Source organism: Leptonotus elevatus, chromosome 18 (genome assembly GCF_054856555.1).
Source record: "Leptonotus elevatus isolate MCC_2025b chromosome 18, RoL_Lele_1.0, whole genome shotgun sequence".
Classification (NCBI taxonomy): domain Eukaryota; kingdom Metazoa; phylum Chordata; class Actinopteri; order Syngnathiformes; family Syngnathidae; genus Leptonotus; species Leptonotus elevatus.
Genome location: NC_141256.1, coordinates 5,634,063 through 5,654,261, shown reverse-complemented (window position 1 = coordinate 5,654,261; position 20,199 = coordinate 5,634,063). Strand labels below are relative to the sequence as shown.

Genomic DNA, 20,199 nt, shown 5'->3' with positions numbered 1-20,199 from the left:
TAAACAGCTGTACGTATCTCTCAAGCTGTGTTATAAAATATAACATCTCAAAATACAGTGGGATCAATTCTGGTTACACATGGCTCTCCACTTATCCTTTCTATGTGATGCTTGCCTTTGTCTAGGCTCAAAAGCTTCTGAGTAATCGAGTCACTAAAACAAAAGTGAGCGGAAGGTATCAATTTATGCATAACCGCCGAGCGACAGCATACTGGGATTATTTTAGATGGAACACACATTGCCACCTTTCGTATCGGCTTTGTTGAGTTATCTTTTATCCGCTGTACACAGACACTGAAAAAAAACCACAAACAGATGTATCATGGACCACGCAAGCCTCCCAATCCCACGCCTGACTCAAACCACCAGACACTTTGTAGACACAAGATAAAACGAGACCTTTCGAAAGTCATAGTGTAACAGGTGACAGATATCTGGGCCTTAAGAAATGTGACGGTCTTGTTTCAGCTTGCGTTTGATGCCTGGTCTTTTTCTTGTTGGTGTTGTGATCCCTTCATCCTTCGGCCCCTATGTTGCTAACTCGCCACCTGCACTTTGATGTCCATACCGCTGCCGTGCCTTCTTGAAAATGGAAGCTGCGACGTCGCTATCGGCACGCAAACATGCGTTCAAGCCGTATCTTCCTGCTTTGTTTGCAACTCACACTCAAAATACTTTCTTAATTCACCTGAGTAGTGGATTCTCATTAAATATCAAGGTCGATGGCAAGTGAGCCTGAGCTTGAGTGAGTCATCAGCCGACAAGCATGTACTCGCTTTCTGGCTTTAGTTTCACACAAAATCTGTTTTGAAGGTTTGAAGTGCCACGAGGATAGCATTTCACTAATGTGCATGCCCAAACTGCACACAAAGTGAGTGACTATGCGACGAGAGAGGAGGCATGTCAGCCACACACGGCGCCTTCTATTAAAAATTGTCGAACCGCTCATACTACACTTGGATTCTGTTATGTATCTGTAAAAAATATATATATATATGGATCATATAAAATTTCAGTAATGTTAGAAACTGCTGTTTATTTTTATTAATAGTTGATTTTATTTTAGTTACTGTAAATTATCAAAGTGGTCTTAATAAGATACAACAATTATTCACATTGGTTAGAGACGTTTACCGGTACCTAAGGATTGTAAATAAATAAATACAATAATTAATTAATTAATTAATTAATAATAATCTTAGAGGCAAAGTAAAACATGGAAATCCCTTAAAAGGAAGAAAAGTATGTGTCCCAATTCAGATTTGGGTCAGGCATTGTGAAGAGAAAAATAATACATACAGTTTGATATCTTCCGATAAAAAGAATCCTGTTTCATTCCGGAATTGGCATTGTTGTTTACTCACATTTTATGTCCAAGTGCAGACTGTTTTTTCCAGTAAACATGTGATTTGGAATATGGGTCATTTGAAAATATTTGTATATAGATCAAATTGGGCACTTTGAACTGCTTTTACGGTATCGTCTTAAATTTGAAAATTCTGTTATTTTAAATGTATCTGGTAAACAGAAACTTCATTTCATCAAAGCAGTGGAAAATTTAGGAATGGGTTATAACTTGGTTAAGGTGACCCAAAAAATTGGTCGACACAAAAATGTACGCATCAAAACTATAATTAATCATTTTAAAACCATATTTGCGATGCCCGGAACCAATGTCTGTCCCTTTCTATTAGAGATAGACCGTTTTTTCAGGGCCGATACCGATTATTAGTAGTAGAGGAGGCCGATAACCGATATTTGAAGCCAATATTATTTTTCAGTAAAAAGTGGAAACAAATATTGGTGTTAATGCTTATTGAACAATTTTTCAGACTTTTCAAAATGTAGCATTTTTTTTTTTTTATCTTAAAACAATATACTTAATTTTAACTTTCTAAAAAAAAATGTTCAGGAAGCTCCCAAGGTTATCAGTATGTGTTAAAACGTTAAATGGACACTTAAAAAAGTAAATAGCTCAGTTTTTTCCTAAAAAACAAAACAAAAAAAAACCTGAATTCTTAAGCTTTCACATTTCTTAGTTTTAATATCGAACTAAAACAAAAGGTTCAGAAGGTTCCAAGGGTCAGCAGCATCTCTTATAATGTTAACTGAAAATTTAAATAAATAGTTTCCTGAGATTAAAATGGTTTTAGCTTGACGTTTATCGGCCATCAGATTTTGAAAAAAGGCCGATACGATATTCGTCAAAATGCCCAATATTGGCGCCGATAATCGGCCAGACCACACAGCCTGGCCGATTCCACGCGGACATTTGTTGCTGCAGACGCTTCCCGTTGCTGAAGGACGCCCGTTCCGTTAAGGAATGAGTCACAGGTTTTGAAGTCATTTGAAACTAAAAAGGGCAACAATAAAGCTTTATATCATGACTACAAAGTCGAGCTTGGTTCCCTTGGAGACCAGGACCAGTGTCACCACTGCACTACAGCGGGCAAGATAGGAATAATATTTGTGGATTTTGCAGTATTTGCCGCAGAACTGGATCCTCCCTATCACAGTGAACAACAGAACAATGTAAAGTTTTGGCCTAGTTGTCTTGGTTGTGTGAGGAAAGTTGTAAACCAATCAATGCAATATGTGATGATAGATGACACTTCAAAAGATAAATGTTATCCCTGCAGATGAGGGCCCATTGCAGAGCCACGTACAGGAACTTAATACAATCCCTCTGTCATAACACAGAATGTGGCAACTGAACAATCCCCATTACACCCAATTAAGAAAATATTACATGTCCGCCACCGCATGTGGTTCCAAAGAAAGGGTATCTTAATGTCTTTAACTGCCACTTTTTTATTTTATTTATCTTCTTCTTGGTAATGAGATGTTTTGAGACTTTCACCAGATGCGACAAGGGTTATAGCATCTGTGGGAGGAACTGACTCGCAGAAGGACCAATCGGAAGTACACATGAATGCCGAGAGGCCACAATAGAGGTTCTGCGGGGAAAAATAACAAGCTCTTTTCATGTTGTTTTGTGTCATCTAACTCTCGTCTTTTTTAGGTCATGTTTTCACCCCAGTTCCAAGATGTGAGTGACCCTGTAAAGATAATGACTTGCATACAATCTTTGACCAGATAAGGTGGGTAGATTCTACTCATTAAAGAAAGCATCTAATAATGAATACTTCATTATAAAAATACTTCAACATTCTAATATGTTATTCATTTGGTACTATCCTTGATTTTCTGTTTCTGAAGGCGCATTTAGGACAAGGTTAGAAGTAGCAACAGCAGTGCATGGCAACATCTTCCATCTCCTCCCCAATGCCGAGTGATTAAAGAGCAAGTTCTGCTACTTAATAAGTGACTAATCCTCGTGCCCTTTTGCTCTGTCAGTCCAAACAGATGACCCAGCATGCCCAGGAGATTCATCAAGATGCGATTGCTTTGCTTTTTCTTGTTGGTTCAACAAGAAATCCTCCAGAATCATCTGTGTTTCATGCTAAAAAGAAGATGAAGTGTGTGCAGACCCTCGGCAACCTAAATAACCCCAAAATAGCTTTATGTACTTCTTTGGACTTGAATTAAAAAAAGTTCTTACTTTTAAAGATTAAAATGACAAAGACTGCATTTCAAGTTTCAATGACTTAGTAGATTCAGTAGTTAAGCATTTGAAAATGTTAAAAATGACTTTTCTGTTAATGAACTTTTGCTGTTAATTATATCGCTTATGCTTGTGAAAATTTGATTTGGCTCTAATGTCTGAATTGTCTTGACATTCTATCTATTGTAATCAGTGGTGTTAAAACCAACAATTGCTCATCATCAAATGTATATAAAAAATAAAAATAAAAATACTTCTGACACTGGATCCTATTTTCATTAGCTGGGTTTCCAACCACCCATTTTTATTAAAATTTTCAAGAAATGTGAAAATAAAACTAAATAAAATTACTAGAAATTCCCCAAATTCGCCCCAAAAAATAAATAATGACGCTAAGAGAGGGCGGGTTTTGAAGCATATCGAAAAAAAGAAAATGCGAATTTTCGCTATGAAAACAGGTGGCAAGACCGGATACACGTCGGACGTTTTGACCGGATATTATGTCATACGTACATGTGTAGTCCAAAGCAATGTCGGACGATAAAGTAAGGTATGTTTGGGGGGATGATGAATTAATTAAAGAAGCAAATATTAATGCTATTTCAGATGGAACAGCAAAAAAAACGCTACGGTTTATCAAGAATTACAAAAGAAGACTCATACAACGTTATCGCATGGCACAGTCGCTTCCTGGTCTTTTTCTTCTTCTTTTTTTCAAATACTGGTGGATCAAATCTCTATGGTGTATACCGCCACCTACAGCGGCGGAGTCCCCTCTCAATATTCGCAAAAAAAAGAACAGATGGAAACTGGCATAAGTCGCACGTCCGTTTTGCGCTTTTTTAAATAGTAAATTCACTTAAAAAATTCAAAATAATTGGATGGAAACCCGACTATTGACAGGCGCAGACATATCTTCAAGTCTAGCGTGTTTGTGAATTTGGTATACACATCACTGGGCGTTCTGGCGCATCTTGTAATTTGGTGACAAAAAGTCAACTAGATTTTAGGCTCACAAAAAGCAGGTCTAAGAAGTGGGGTAACGAGATTTTGTTGGATTCAAACCAGTCAAATGCAGATTTTGAGCTCTGCGGGCGTCATCACATTTCATTATTATCAATATATATATATATGTATGTATGTATGTATATATATATATATATATATATATATACATACTGGATTTGTTTTACTTATTGTATTTTACTATTTTATTGACTGTTTTTTATTTTTATAAATGGTTTTACTCGATTTTATGTGTATGATAGTGTGAGGATCTCAATGTGCAGCACTTTGGAAACGCTTGTTTATAAAATATGCAAAATAAATAAAGTGAATTGGATTGGATTAATTTGTAAATAGGACAACTGCGTGAGACAATCCCTGTGAATTATTTCTAGAAATAAATTAATTGAACAAATTATCATTGTCATCTTAATTAAAATATTTTATTAGCACCCCACCAGACCACGCGTCACATGCATGATCTCAGTCTCCATTTGCCCACATCACATGCGCGGCAGACTACATCATCAGCAAGGGGAGATTTTTTACCTGTATAAACGCACTTTGGGCGTATAATTTCACCCTGATTTGAATGAGAATGAGCCGATTTGATTGGCCCGGAGTTGGCTGTGTTTCATCTCACAATGGCGCACAATGGGCGCAATCCCTTATTCTACAGTATATGCACTAGTCAAGCAAAATAAAAAATAAAAAAAAATGGAAAACCCCACCCATGCACACAGTTAGTCAAAAATAAGGTCCTGTATGTCTCCTTTTGGAAGTAATGAAATGTATTGGCTAAGTGCAGACCAAAGAGAGTGGAATAATCTGAAACCGCAAAAGATGTAGAAAGTGGAAATGAAATAACATTTCCCACTCTACGTATGTGTTTCTATGCAGATGATCAACAGCCTATGTACCATGAGGGTTTTCCAACAAGACAAACAATAACAATGTAATCTGAAACACAACATTGTAAAAAAGATTCCAGTTTGCGTGATCCAAATAAAAGTGTGACCTGTTTCGTGTCACAGCTCTCTGAGGATGGTTAACTGACAACGATTCCACCAGAGGGATGCAGTCATGCATGAAAATTAACGACATTCAGGCACATGTAGGAGTTCACTTTCTGGTACTAATACAAATTAGGCATGTATGTTTTGGCGGAGGTCTGCATTACTGAGTATCCAGTTACAATGTTTCATGTTATGACAACAATTTATTGTGCTGCACTGCAGAAAGAAATTTCATCATCGAATGAAGAGTACAAAATGTGCAGTTCAGCCAAATTTACACATTACCTTATGTTGTATTGTCAATACTCATTACATCGGAGTACAGCTTAGGGGCCATTTGTGGCCCGCCGTCCATTTTCTAGTGGCTCTCAGCATATACTACTAATACTAATAATAATTTGACTTAAAGAGCTATTCAAGATATGCAAAGAAAATTATTAAAACTAAGACAGTAACAACAATATCTCTATATAATGCCTCATGAATTGATATATTTCAGTTTCAGCAACAAAAATGTTTTCCTCCGCTTTCTCTTGTCTGTGTCAAGGTCTGATTTATGAACATGTCACATTAAATATGAACTAAAATCTCAACAAAAAAAAACAATTATAGCAGTCACTTCTTATTCTCACACATAGTTATTATATCTTCAAGTGTATTCTTGATTAAAAAAATTCTGAATTCTGTGTCACCATGGCGATGCAATTCCCCCCAAAAAACATACCAAAACAAAAACAAAAATCAAGTGAATGGAGAGCAAGGGAACTATCGACAAATCCAGGTCAGTGCCAAAAATATTTTCTAGAAATGTACACTCGCCCACCTGTCCGTGTTTAATGAAAGAGAGTGAGTGAAATAGAGAAAAAAAAAGAGTTTGAGTGTATATTGCATTTTCTAGAGTGCGGCTCGTTAAAATTAGTGGGACGTGACAAAAAAAGTTTTTCTAAAAGTCTAAGATTATCGTAATTAATTACAGTGTCCATAGTATTTCCCCAAATCACTTTTGTGGAAAAAAACACTTTTGTGTGGCAAAGACATTATTTAGTACTTTTGATTTGACTTAAAGTGACAAGAAGTCACACAAAACCTCCGTTGATCATAATGTTAATTTCATCGTTTTTTCTGATTATTTTTTTTAAACTTGCTGTTTTAACCTGCTCAGTTTTTTTTTATTATCTGATTTAAACTATGAGACCATATTTGCGTCCCCCAAACTCTTCACGTTCTAATGAGTCCTTTGTGGAATCTGTATCTTTAACTATGCAATCGTGAGAGCCTTTCATTTGAGGTGTGCGCTCTCATATAACTCAGTTGAAAACCATTCTAAATTTGTGTATGCATTAATTGACAGCTGACACACCTCTAACATCCACATTTTGTGACCGATTCTAACCGTTCCAATTTTAAAACGTTAAGTTTGTTCACATTTATTATTATTTTTTAAGTTTGTTCCCCCTCTTTAACATTTTATGACCGATTTAAACTGTTCCGACTTTAAACTGAATAAAACGCCTCAAATTTATAAAGTTGGACTTTTTACCTGTAGCCTAATTGCTACATCGCCTAGTCGACTTGTTACCTGTAATCGGGTAGATGCCACGGACTCCCCACTTGTCCGGGTTTCACACATCAGCGTCGTTTCCAGCCACTGATGGCCGCGTTCCAACACTCGCGCCCCCCCGCAAAAAACCGCGCGCTCCCGGCCATCAACTTTCGGAAATGTTTCTAACATCTGAGACAGACACACTACACACTCGCAACTGAGGGGTACAAAGGCGGAAGCCCAAGAACTGGGCGGCCCACGCGTCGCAAACAGGAAACGGAAACAAAGCTGATGTATGAAAAACAGGAAGTCAGAAGTCCCGCCTCCTCCATGGCATATACCCCATAGCCACATGACCTGGTCGATTCATAACATTCCAACTTTAAACTGTTCGGCACATGCAGCTTTCCACTTTGCAAAAGTCAGCAATGCCATTCAAAATTTCTGTGGGAATTTTGTATCTACTAATTACTCTTTCTTTTGGTCTGAAAATTGAGATCAGCTCGAGACAGGGTCAGATCTTTTCTCGTGGGATAGAGGGCAGAAAATCATAACAAATCCCAATCTGCTTTATCACCATTAACAAAAAAACAAACAAATTAAAAAACATTAATATAACTATAATACATAATTGCTTGATTAATTGGTTTTAGTGTGTTTAATAAAGTGAGACAATGTCAAAGTGCCCCTTGCATCCTTCATTTTTTCTGGATGTGGCCCTCAAAGGAAAAAGTTTGGACACCGATGGTTTACATGAACCTCTAGAAGACTGAAAGAGCCCATTACTCCATGACAAGTTGACAATAACGATTGGTTAAAAAAAGGCAACCTAAGTGGGTCTTGATTGTCACAGAGATACAGTTTCATATATTTTGTTTCAGTACAGCGACTGACCTCCCACACCTAAACCCATCTCCTAAATCAGTTGCTGTGATATAAGAATCTCATTCTCGGCTGTTTACACTATCCCCCATGTCAGACGGTGCCACCAGCCTTTCACACCTGTCTTGTCACGTCCTCGCCTAGAAACTGTGATACATTTTCCAAGAGCAACAGAGAGGCCTTTGTATGTGAGTGAGGGAGCAGGGAGATTAATGCACAGACATTGACACAAATAAAAAAAATAAAAAAAAAGTGCAAAGCCTGGGAGATGGCAAAGGCCCACACAAATTCATGCAGAAACACACGCACACACTTAGTGAGCTCTCAATCCATCAAAGGGGTGGATTATGTAGCTGCTGAATGTGTCTGAACGCAGAGGGGGACATTCCATTGCTGTAAGGAGTGATAAATGAGGGACAAATGAGGAGGAGAAGCTCTTAGGACTTCAGACTCAACACTCTCCTTGTGGAGACACATATGTGCCGTCACCTGAGTGTCATTCTTTCTCTCTTGAAACGTTAGACAGTCATAGCAGTGGTGCAAAAAGTTATTTGTCTCAATAGCAACAACATGTGTTGGTCCTGAGTCAATCACCCCGGCAACAATGCACGATGTAACAAATGCAATTTCATTTCATTTCAAAATTCCGTTTTCAGAGTTTTCAGTGTCTCTAACAGCATCAGTTATGCTTCAAAAGAAAAGTTCAGGGGTTAAGCATAATAACGCTAAAACTATCAAATAAACATACAGTACAATTAGAATAAACTATTTAATAAACCTAACACCGATGTGATCGGCTAGATCGGGATCAGACAATATTTTGCATTTTATTCTGTAATCATCTTAATTTGCCCAATAGATCAATGATGTCCTTGATCGGCTCCACAAAATAAGATGCATGTTATATTTAATGTTAATTAGCATTTTTTTTAAAAACATTATTCTTCCCATTGACGCGGGTTTTCACTATTCGTGGGCCGGGCCAATTGCTATCCCCCGCGAATGGCGGCGGTCGACTGATCGGTTATCATTTTTGTTTTCAAACCTGGAAAATCCTGCTCATGTAAAGCCTGCTACATATAATGCTTCTCAAAGATAATGTGCCTGATAACCTGATGCGCCTTAAATATGAAAATGTTTAAAAATGACTCATTCAATATTACGCCTAATAATATGGTGCACCTAATGGTCCGTAAAATATGATAATAGTGCGTCTACCAAAAATCACATGCATTTTTGTGCTTCTTTTGGAGGACCCTTTGAATTTGGACGACTTTTACATGGTGTAATTGGCCTTCTTGTTCCAGCCATCCATCAAATGCTAGTCTGTGCGGTTGCATCTTTCTTTTTGGAGGGTTGTGAGGTGAAGACAAGAGAGCACATTTCGAGCCAGTTTTTATCAGCAGTGAAAAAAGTTACAGAAAGCAGTCTCTCAAACGTACTCTAATCACTTGGTCCCACCCTTGAAAAAATCTCATGAGTTTTTGTTTCAAAGTGGTGAAAAAAAATTCTAAAGCCCAAATCTTAATCATCTCGGATTGGCACGCAAAATACATGGCCTGGAAAGCTCCACGCTTTCATCAAGACTCACTGCCATGAAGCTTATTCAAGCTTACTGACCCATACATCAGTTTAAGAGAATAATATAACATTTGCAACGGACTGTGCATTTATGTCGTCTTAACTTTTCATCTGGCACCTTTCGTGTATAAATTATGAATCAGGCTATATTTTTGGTCTGAGCCCACAGAGCCTGAGGGAACCATATACAAGCACGGACTTGACATACATTCTGGTTTTGAAGGCCAAACACAACATAGTTAATACACCCCAAAGCAATGAGTTTCATCACCGGCCATGTTTATACGGACAGCAATTACCTAACTGTTGGCATGAATAGCGCCATACTTGCATTGGATTGTTTACACAAGTTGCTTAGGGAATATAAGTACCATGCATGATGTTTACATGTTACACCCACATTATGTCGCTATACTAGTTGTCATTCTAAATTGGAGTTTCATTGACGCACCAGATTGATTCGCTTATGTAAGTTGCTATATAAACTTGTCTCATATACCTTACGGTGCTGTTTTTCGGATTAGTTTCTTTCGTGTGCATCTGTCTTTTTTCATCTTCCTGCTGGCTCTCTTTCCTGGGCTGAGGCTCCATATGCCCCTAGTTTGACATTCAGCATGGTGGGTATGACTTGCATTTGACAACTTTCTTTATTAGCCGAAAGGCCTTTATACTTGAGCCCGATGAATTCTGCCTAGCAACAAGTGGTCACGCAGACAAACAGCAAAAGTTTCGGGAACTCTGTGGATACTGTATGTGGTGAAACTTTAACGTGCAACTTTGTCTATGGGGCTTAAAACATTGCTGTGAAAAGGGAACCAAATATTGCTACCATGCTTAATGTTTTTTTTTTTTTTAAATACATTGCTTCTTCTCCAAACATCATACATTGACATCAGAACATTATGTCTATTTCTAAATTACAGCAATGACCTCCCTCAGTTAAGTTGAGTATGTTTCTCTTGCTACAAGACACATTTCTCATGAATTTTCTTGCTTACGATCACTCAAAAACAAAAATGGAAAAAATTTCATATAGCAATTGTGTAAGCTAGGCATGTCCAAACTATGGCCTGGGGCCATTTGTGGCCCGACGTCCATTTTCTAGCAGCCCTCAGCATGTATAAAAAAACCCCAAAAAAAACACTTTTGACACTCGATTGTGTAATATAACAAAATGTGTATTTGAAACGCCTTGTAAATTAAAATATTTTTTTCAGTTTCAGAAACAAACATATTTTCCTCCACTTTCTGCTTTTGTGTCAATGACTTATTTGTGAACATATCACATTAATGATTAAGATCATGATTTAAACGTCAACTTATTATAGATATTATTATTATAGATAGCCTTGCTTGGGTTCTGAATCTGGACATTTGCTTTTAGGGCAGGGGAAGATCTGTTCTAGTGAGTTATTGTACAGGCAGGGCTGTGAGCCACCCACAAATCATGAAAAATACCAAATTGTGTACTTAGCACCTTTAACGTGTTAAAAATAACAGATTTTTTGTGTGCTTTTGATTGGTTTTAGCGTTTTGAATAAAGTCGGAAATTTTTTAAAGGAGCCTTTGCATCCTTCAACTCTCGTGGATGCGGCCCTCGAAGGAAAAAAGTTTGAACGTCACTATTCTACGCAAACTGGTATTCATTCACAAAATAATGATGGGATGCTAAAGTGTGACTTACAGTGTGTAATAACTTGACCATATCCTTTCAGCCATTTTGTATAAAGCTTATCACAAGTGATCTCGACTGAACCCAGCTTGACACAAGGGATTTCCAGGAAACTTGCAAAAAGGTGGCACATGTGCCAACAATATACAACAACCCATACAAAATTGGTACAAATTCAGATAAAACTACCTGCAGTGGCAATCCGCTTTCTCTTTCACCAAAGCTCTAATTTTACACATTTAAGCCCACCAACTCAAACGTAAGATATATTTATCACTTGAATTTAAATTTGCTACTTTATACGATTCACCCATTAGCTTATCTGCTTGATCGTTTTCTACCTTCCTCGATGTACCTCGGTATGACGCACACACACTTAACAACTGTCCATTAAACTGCACACTTATTCATCGCTCGCCCACACACTCGTATACACACACATACAGACTATCAGCACGGCACACACAACCCACCTCACCACTAATCCATTTCTCATCGTCCCCACTCAACACCGGAATATTGGACTAATGGGTCTCATAGCACGCCCACCGCTAGTGCAGGAATCAGCGTGTGTAGTGGAATAAAAGATGACGTGTGTGTGAGTAGAGCTGGTAAAAATACTCATTGTGAGAGAACGAGAAGAAGAGCGACTGATGAAACTAAGAGAGGCCGGTTGACAAGAAAAAGAAAGGGAGAATCTAAAACTGCAATTCATTGTAGTCGCACAGTGCCGGTTAGTTGTCAGCACACCTGATGTACAATCAAAACATCAGCCATCTTTGATTTTGACTCCCCCCCCCCATCTCTTCATGCCTTTTGTTTTGGCTCAAAGTGAGAGCTGTTGGATGGAATGAAAGCAGCTGTGGGGAACTTTAAAAACATGTCTCGATGCTTGCAAAAAACACTTGTCTGGATGGACTTTAATGTTTAAAAAGTGTAAATCTCTTGGAGTGTAGCAGATTTATCTACATTTCTCTTGTAAGCGAGTCAGGCATGGAAAAAAAATGCCCTTGAAAAGAGAAGTTTTTGACAAAGACAAAAGATATTTTTGTGGAAAATTATTATTCAGTTGAGTTTATGTGCTTATTGCAATAGGCAATATGGGCCATATCCCTCTGTATATATGCACCTTCATACCAAATGTACGCTCTGGGTGGAGCAAACATTCCTTGTTAAATCTGTACTTTTGGTGGAGAGGCGTGCACGCCGTTTGCTCCCACATTGACCTGACACAACTTAAGTTGTTTTGTGACCTGCACTTGTTTACATGTTAGCAAATCTTTATCCCGGGCCAGAATAGTGAAAGAAGAAAGATGACCTGCCGCTGCTAGTCAGGTTAGCATGCTAGCTCTTACTAGCCTGCTGGAAAAGCCCCGGAAATCCATAGCTGCGGCAATATCGGCAGGGTTTAAACTGGACTCTTTAGAGGCCACAGTTACAGTAAGTTTGAAGTCCGGTCTCAATGGGGTGGACGCCACGGACTTCCGACTTCCGTGCTTCACACATCAGTACTGTTTTCGTCCACTGCTGGCCGCGTTCCAACACTTGCACTCCCACCCTTGCGTTCCTGCCTGTCGCAGGGCGTCTCAGTATTCTGAAATGCTTCGGACAACTGAGACAGACACTCTACACACTACACACTACGACGGGAACGTGCAACCGAGGGGCACAAAGGCGGAAGCGCAAGTATTGGGATGCGGCCCACACGTTGCAAACCGGAACCGGAAACAATGCTGATGTGTGAAAACCCGGAAGCCCAAAGTCCCGCCTCCTCCGTGGCATACACCCCATTTGACTGAGAAACACATTCAAATTCTGGAGGCTACGTGCTCCATGCTAACAGAAAGCCTGTGCTAATCCTAAAGTAAAAATCTGAAGGGGTGAAGATGGTGCAACAACATTAAAATTTCGGTCTACTGGACCTAGGTTCTTGTGGAGATATTTAAAGAGCTGCTGCCGAACCCGCCGGAGCTGGACCGGGCTTATTGTAGTCTAGCTGGCAAACCTCAACAAGGCGATAAGACCATGCATGTTGTGCGTTTTAACCGGAATCAAACCAAGGAGTTGATTGTTGGGGAATCACTCAAACGGAGGAGTAACCTAAAGCACCACAACTCGCGGGTGCACATGAACCTCTATGAGGATTACTCATCGGACGTCTTGGAGAAACGCATGGCCTACCGCAAAGTCATGGCTTAAATAGGGTGACCAGGGTCCAAGGACAGTCCTGGTGGATTTCGCCAGCCCCATTGTTTTGTCCAATTTTTATGCAAATACTGCCTGGCATTCCATTATTTTTATTTTTATTTTTTTACCGTCAGCAAACAAATTAACTATTAGGGCCATGTCCATGTCAATCACACAGTTGTCAGAGTTATTCAGACAATAAACCGATAAAAAAAGGAATTTAACTGTTATATTTCTACCAGGCATGTTAATCGTCATACTGGAACTCGAACTAGTCCCTGCTTTTGTGTCTAAGAATGGAAAATGTAGTCCTACTAGTCTAATGTTGTGATTGCCAGTCAAACCCAACGCAAGCTGAGCTTTTCTGACAGCATATTTCCAATGTTACAATGGGGCAACCATTGTATTGTATTGTATATTGAATTGTTATGCTTTAATTCTGATCTACTCATAGGTAGGTCTGAGTAGGTCTTAAAAGTTTCTGTTTTGTCTCTAATGATGTCTTCTCATGTTTCTGTGAAAAATTGCTCTTTTTAGAGATCATCTACTTACTAAAATAGTCTTTTATAACAGCATGAAACCAACACAACTGGAATATTAACTGTCCTTGTTGCATTTGCTGAAACGTATTTATGTACAAAAGAAAAACAAATACAAAGGCAAACCAAATTCAGACTGTTGCAAGCACCTTAAGCTGCTTATGATCTTGATTTTGAAAAGGTTTTCCAAAAGAATAAGCATCACAAACAGTGAAACGTGTTTACTTTAATCCTACAGCTGATTTACAAACAAATGCTTTTCATGGATGAATTATGCTTGTATGCTTGACTTGATTGCTGAAGGCCAAACAATACACAATTTTCCCTTCTGTCTCATTTGGGACATGCGCATGTTCTTTTTCCAGCATATAAATGTCCATAATGGTTTAATCTTTATGACTGTTTAATGCTTTAAAATAATTAAACCTGAGCTACTTTCTTTCTCTCCAAATGTTACAATCCCTCTGCTTTGCAATTGTGGAGAAAGGTTTATGGAGGGGAACATTTTAATTCCATCAATATTACTTATACTACTTGTAATGGCTTTATTTTTTGGCTTACTAAATATTCAGAATTGTCATATTAGTTTCTCTCATATTCAGTGTAGATATGCTATATAATAGATGCGAAGGTTAGCTTGCTGCGCAGCATGTTCCATTTGAGACTCTTCCTTAAATTGCTGGTATTCATCAACTTAAGTGATGAGTCTGCATGATGAATGGTCCCTCATTAATATCATTATGCTATTACGTTGCATCTCGCTCACTCCGCTCTATCAAGAATATATATGCAGACCGTCTTGGTATTACATTAGTACCCCCCCCCCCCCCCCCACCACCACCACCCATGCACTTTTTTATCTAAATATTTTGTCTCTCATTGTGCATTACTGTATCCTGGCAGTCTTTTTTTGAGTATACATACAGTATAATGTAATACAGCAATGATTTGTATGGATTTTGAATCAATCCAACAGGAAGTAATGAAGACTGCTGCATTCAGTATGAATATAAAAACAGTGGTGGCGTGAGATACAAGCCATCGCTTTGATGATTTTTGGGCGCTGACTTGGTTTGTCAAACAAACACAAAACAAAGACAATTACAGCTTCTCTAATTCAAAACAACCACATAGCTTAAGCCTGTCAGTCCACTGCCTTATTTCTAACGCTTAATACAATTTATGTTGTGGTCAGTGTTTTAAGTGGAAACAAATAGGTGCCGGGACTCCCCTAATTCCACTATAGGTAGGACCTGCGCTTGGGACAATTCTGGCCACTCATGCCCCGTAATTAGGCTGTTACTGACAAATTATGTTAATATTTTCGACAAAAACACTTATCAGTGGGTGTTTTACGCCAGGATCACTGTATGGGATAACGAGAGGCTAGCAAAGAACGAACTTCATTGTTTGCATCAACCATTTAGAGTATTATCTCAGTATCGTGAATTGCAGAAGTTTACATTTCACAGCGCTAGTTTTTTCTTGTGTGCTTTGCTTTAATTTCTGATTACATGATGCAGACCAATCTTTGACTCGGAAAAATAACTTATGAGAGAAAATGTATATTCACATTCTTACTGATGGAATCTGCATTTAGAACTTCTCCCACACTTATTTTATTTTTATTGGTACAACCGTGCGCCACACACGGTGGTATTTTTGCTAGAGAGGAAGAAAATAACATGTAAAACGCAAGATGGCAGCTGCCGGCTTCACTTCTTCTTCAGCATGAGTAGCACAGGTTATTATTATTATTCTAATAATTATTATTATTATCATTATTATTATTATTAGTTTTAGTTTTTTTTTACATCCGTGCTCTGTCAGCCTGCAAATGCACCCCAGAGTCTGTGGTCTTTTTGAAGCTTCGAGCCAGGAAAGCATGGTAGCATTTTTATTTCACTTTCTTAACTCAAGAATTATGTTTGTACACACGCGTTAGGGTCTGCTAGCATTGGGCTAACCGCTAGCATCACGTTTACAGCGGCCGACTTGAATGACGTATGTGCGCTTCTCTCATCAAGCACGGATCTATACGGTAACTGGATTAAGCGTGCGCATGGTGATGTAATAAGCGCAGGACTTCTATACTATATTTAATGGATTAGCGGTGCTCACCAGGACAACTTTTTGGGATCAGAAAACATGCATTGTCAAGAGTACCGGAACACTGACAGTACGTTCTTTGCACGTTGAGAAGTACCTGGACGCTTAAGGGAGATTTTTAGAAGTGCCGGAGCTCCGTACCGGTGCCCACTTAAAACACTGGTTGTGGAGCTTAAACCATTGAAGCAACGGATTGAACAATATAACAGTATTACTAGTACTACCCAAGGTAGCCAAGCTAGACACACACAAAAAAAAAAGAGTAGCACAATGGTCATTTAATTGATGGAGTGTTACAAAAACAATTTCATTCTAACTCCAGAGATTGGCGCGTCAATAATATTAGCCGGTCTGTCATTCGTAAACATCCAGGACACCCGTTCGTCATCGTCAATTTATCACCATTACAAGCCAAACCAAACTACCGTATAATTGTCCCTTCTTCACATACAAAATGTGCACATGATGTCACATCAGCAGACAGAGGGTGGGAAATTCAAATACAAATCCAGTCTGAAAACTATTGGCCAGAAGTACCCATTGGAAGCAGCTAAGGTGTCAATCTGCTAATTATTAATGAATTATGAGTCATAAATGGTCAAATAAAAAGGCTATTGTAAAGATATTTTTGACAGCTTTAACTTTAGTCAATTACCAAGGCTTTGTTGAAGCCGGTCTGTTTTGGAATAATAGACACAGAGAACTAACGACAAGTCAAAACATACATGAAGATTCTGAATCGTATGACCTTTGCGACATTCAAATGTTCACTGTATTCCCCAAATGATTTATTGTCCCCAGATACATAACTTTCCAACCCTTCAGCCACATATTTCTGCCCTAAACAGATGTTATTCAAACTTACAGACCATGAGCCGGAAAACGTCTAATAATTATGGATACAGACAGATTGTGCACATGATATGAACTGCCATCATTGATAAATGGCAACGAGGCATGCTGCATAAACCAGCAGAGCCATTATAGAGTCCTCTTGGCCCAGAGGGTCAATGGTACAAGAAGGGGTTTAATAGGGGGCAGTCTAACCGGGGTGTCCATCTGTCCACTTTCTCACACATTATGAAAATGGTGTCAGCACAGCACACTGTTCTAAAATGCACAGGCCTAATAGATTTCAAGGGTAAACGGGCCAAGACAGGTTAAAAAATATTCTTCTTTTCAACATTGCAGAGGTATTTAACATCATTTTTTTCCATACATACATGTATGTAACATTTTATGAATAATAAGACTGTACTCCATTTATCCTCACCGCAAAAAGCATTTGGATTATTTATGACTTAAAGGAGGCCCTGTTAGGGGATGTGGTTTCTGTTATACCAGGTACCAGTGAGATGATAAAATATGATCTGGACAGTTTAGCTCCAGTGAAAGATTGATAGCTTGACGATGTACACATGCAGTAGTATTGTGCTTGATATATTGATGTTTAGCATGAGAAATTACAAAGACAGGCAGACAGACAGATAACTGAAAGATAATCAAGGAACAGCGACATGTAAATCTGTGTTTAGTTCATTCAAGTTCACCCACATCAAGATGAATGCTCTATAGGTCAAACGTGAATTTCTAACGACTGGGTGCGGCAAATTAATAGATTTTGAAGCAAATGAGAGAGCGTGGTCATGACTCACTGGTTGCTGCTGTCAATAAAGAAAAATGCATTGCAAACTGTGACATCCACTAATGTCTTTGTGGTGAAGGTGATTAGTTGCAAAGTGCTGCTGATTTCACTTTACATCAGATAATTCCAAATTGTGTATTATCATGGCATGTCGTTGGTTGGTTGTTATGGATGTTTCAGTCCTATTAAATTCTGATGGGTTGTCAAGTATGTATGTGTTACAACATAGACTATTTGCTGCTGGCAAACAAGAGTTAGCTTATTTATACTTTATGTTCTGAGAGTGCCTGCATCAAAACATGCTGTTTACTACTCTGAACGTGTGTTTAATTTGAGTCCTATATCGGGTACTAGTCTTCTTGCCAAAAAGCAATTGCTGTACAGCAACTTGATGAATGGTTAACCTACCTGTTAACAAAGATTTAACCCAAGGTGGGCACTTCAGTCTCTTGTCTCTTCCCATCGTTGATGGATGCCCATATTCTTGGCAAGTGCCCTAATTTTCGGGAAATGCGTTATGACATGACGTCTCGAAAAAATACACGGACTAAGCATCGACTGAAGCAGGTCCAGGTCAGTACAGACTGTCCTTCTCAGGCCATGCATTTTTTCAAGGCTTCACATCATAAAGCACACGCCGAAAATGTGGACACTCATCAAAAATGTGGGCATCATTCAACGACGGGAATTGACGAGGGACGGAAATGCCCATCTCTGGATATACCTACATAGTGTCAATGCTTACAAAATGTGTCAGAAAGGGACCAAGACTGGTGTCACTAAAGACTTATTTTGACTCCAAACAACAAACTATTTATATTGGAAAAGTAGCCAAGAGTTGTCCTGCCACAACGTCCACCACTTCTGCACAACCGCTGCAGAATCTCTTAGTAGATGTGCTGGTTATTTGTCTGGCCCTGTGGCCCCAAGTACTCGCAGTGGACAAAGCCCCTCATATCAAAGAATGTAATCAATATGACCGTCTTGCTTTCTTGGGCCTTGGACAAGTCAGAATCTTCCATTGATGGCTCAAATTGGTCCTATGGTCGTACTTGAAGATCCATGAAACCAAACCAAGCATGAAGACAAACGAATAGTCTGTAGACCTCCAATACAGAAATCTGCTGCTTTGAAGTTTCAAATGACCACAGTGGCCTAAATCATTTATACATGGAATAAGTTCCGAGCCAGGACTCTTCCTAGAGCTGGCAACTTGAGCAATCGGGGGAGAAGGGGGAAGAAGGAGGGATGCGACAAATAACTCGATGGTCATTCTGTCAGAGCGCCAGTGGTTCTCTGTGGAGAGATCCATCCAGAAGGACAAGCATCTCTACAGCACCAATTAAGCCTGTATGGTGGAGGAGCCAGACAGAAGCTACTCCTTAGTACTGTAAATGGCAGCCCGCCTGGAGTTTGCTGAAATGCACCTGTAAGGCTCTGAGCCCATGAACAATTTAATTATTTGGTCTGATGAGACAAAGATTGAACACTTTGGCATGAATGCCAAGCGACATGTTTGGAGGAAACCAGGCACCGCTCATTACCTGACCAATAACATTCCTCCAGTGAAGCATGGTAGTGGCAGCATCATGCTGTGGGGATGTTTTACAACAGTAAGAACTCAGAGACTAATCAGGATTGAGGGAAAGATAAATGCAGCAATGTACTGAGACATCCTGGATGAAAACCTGCACCTCAGGACCTCAGACTGGGGTAAAGGTATATATTCCAACAGTAAAACGACCCACAGCACAAAACCAAGATAACAAAGGAGTAGCTTCTGGATAACTCTGTAAATGTCCTTAAAAGGACAAGAGCCCAGATCAATATGTCCTTAAAAGGACAAGAGCCCAGATCAATCATCTCTGAAGATATCTGAAAATGGCTTTGCACCAACGGTCCCCATCCAACCTGGTGGAGCGGAATGGGCAAGACTGCTCAAAATAAGTGTGCCAAGCTTTTGGCCTCAGATTTTAAAAATACTTGAGGATATAATTACCGCCAAAGGTGCATCAACAAAGTATTGAGCAAAGGCTGTGAATACTTATGTACGATACATGTACCGTATTTTCCGCACTATAAGGCGCACCTAAAAGCCTTAAATTTTCTCAAAAACCGACAGTGCGCCTTATAATCTAATGGGCCTTATATGTGGATCAATATTTGTTAAGTAAGCTCCATTTAGTGGATGCTTAACACAACCCCAGCCACTACAGTATTCTTCTATTCTATGAGCCTTATAATGCCTTATATATGGAAAACGTTTTTAAATAAGCCATTCATCGAAGGTGCGCCGTATAATCCGATGTGCCTTATAGTGCGAATAATACAGTACTTTAATAAACTTTGTCCATGTATACTAGACAGTATACATGCATAAAGACATGATTGATTGGTTATTGTCTAAATATGATACAAATCCCAATTTACTCTTTACAACTGTTACTTGTTTCAT

General features: G+C 39.0%; 1 long non-coding RNA gene across 1 annotated transcript in view; it reads right to left on the bottom strand.

Annotated features, from left to right (window-relative positions):
- LOC147158374 (uncharacterized) overlaps positions 1 to 20,199 on the bottom strand; it is a 62,573-nt gene that overhangs the window by 16,923 nt on the left and 25,451 nt on the right. The window lies entirely within an intron of this gene.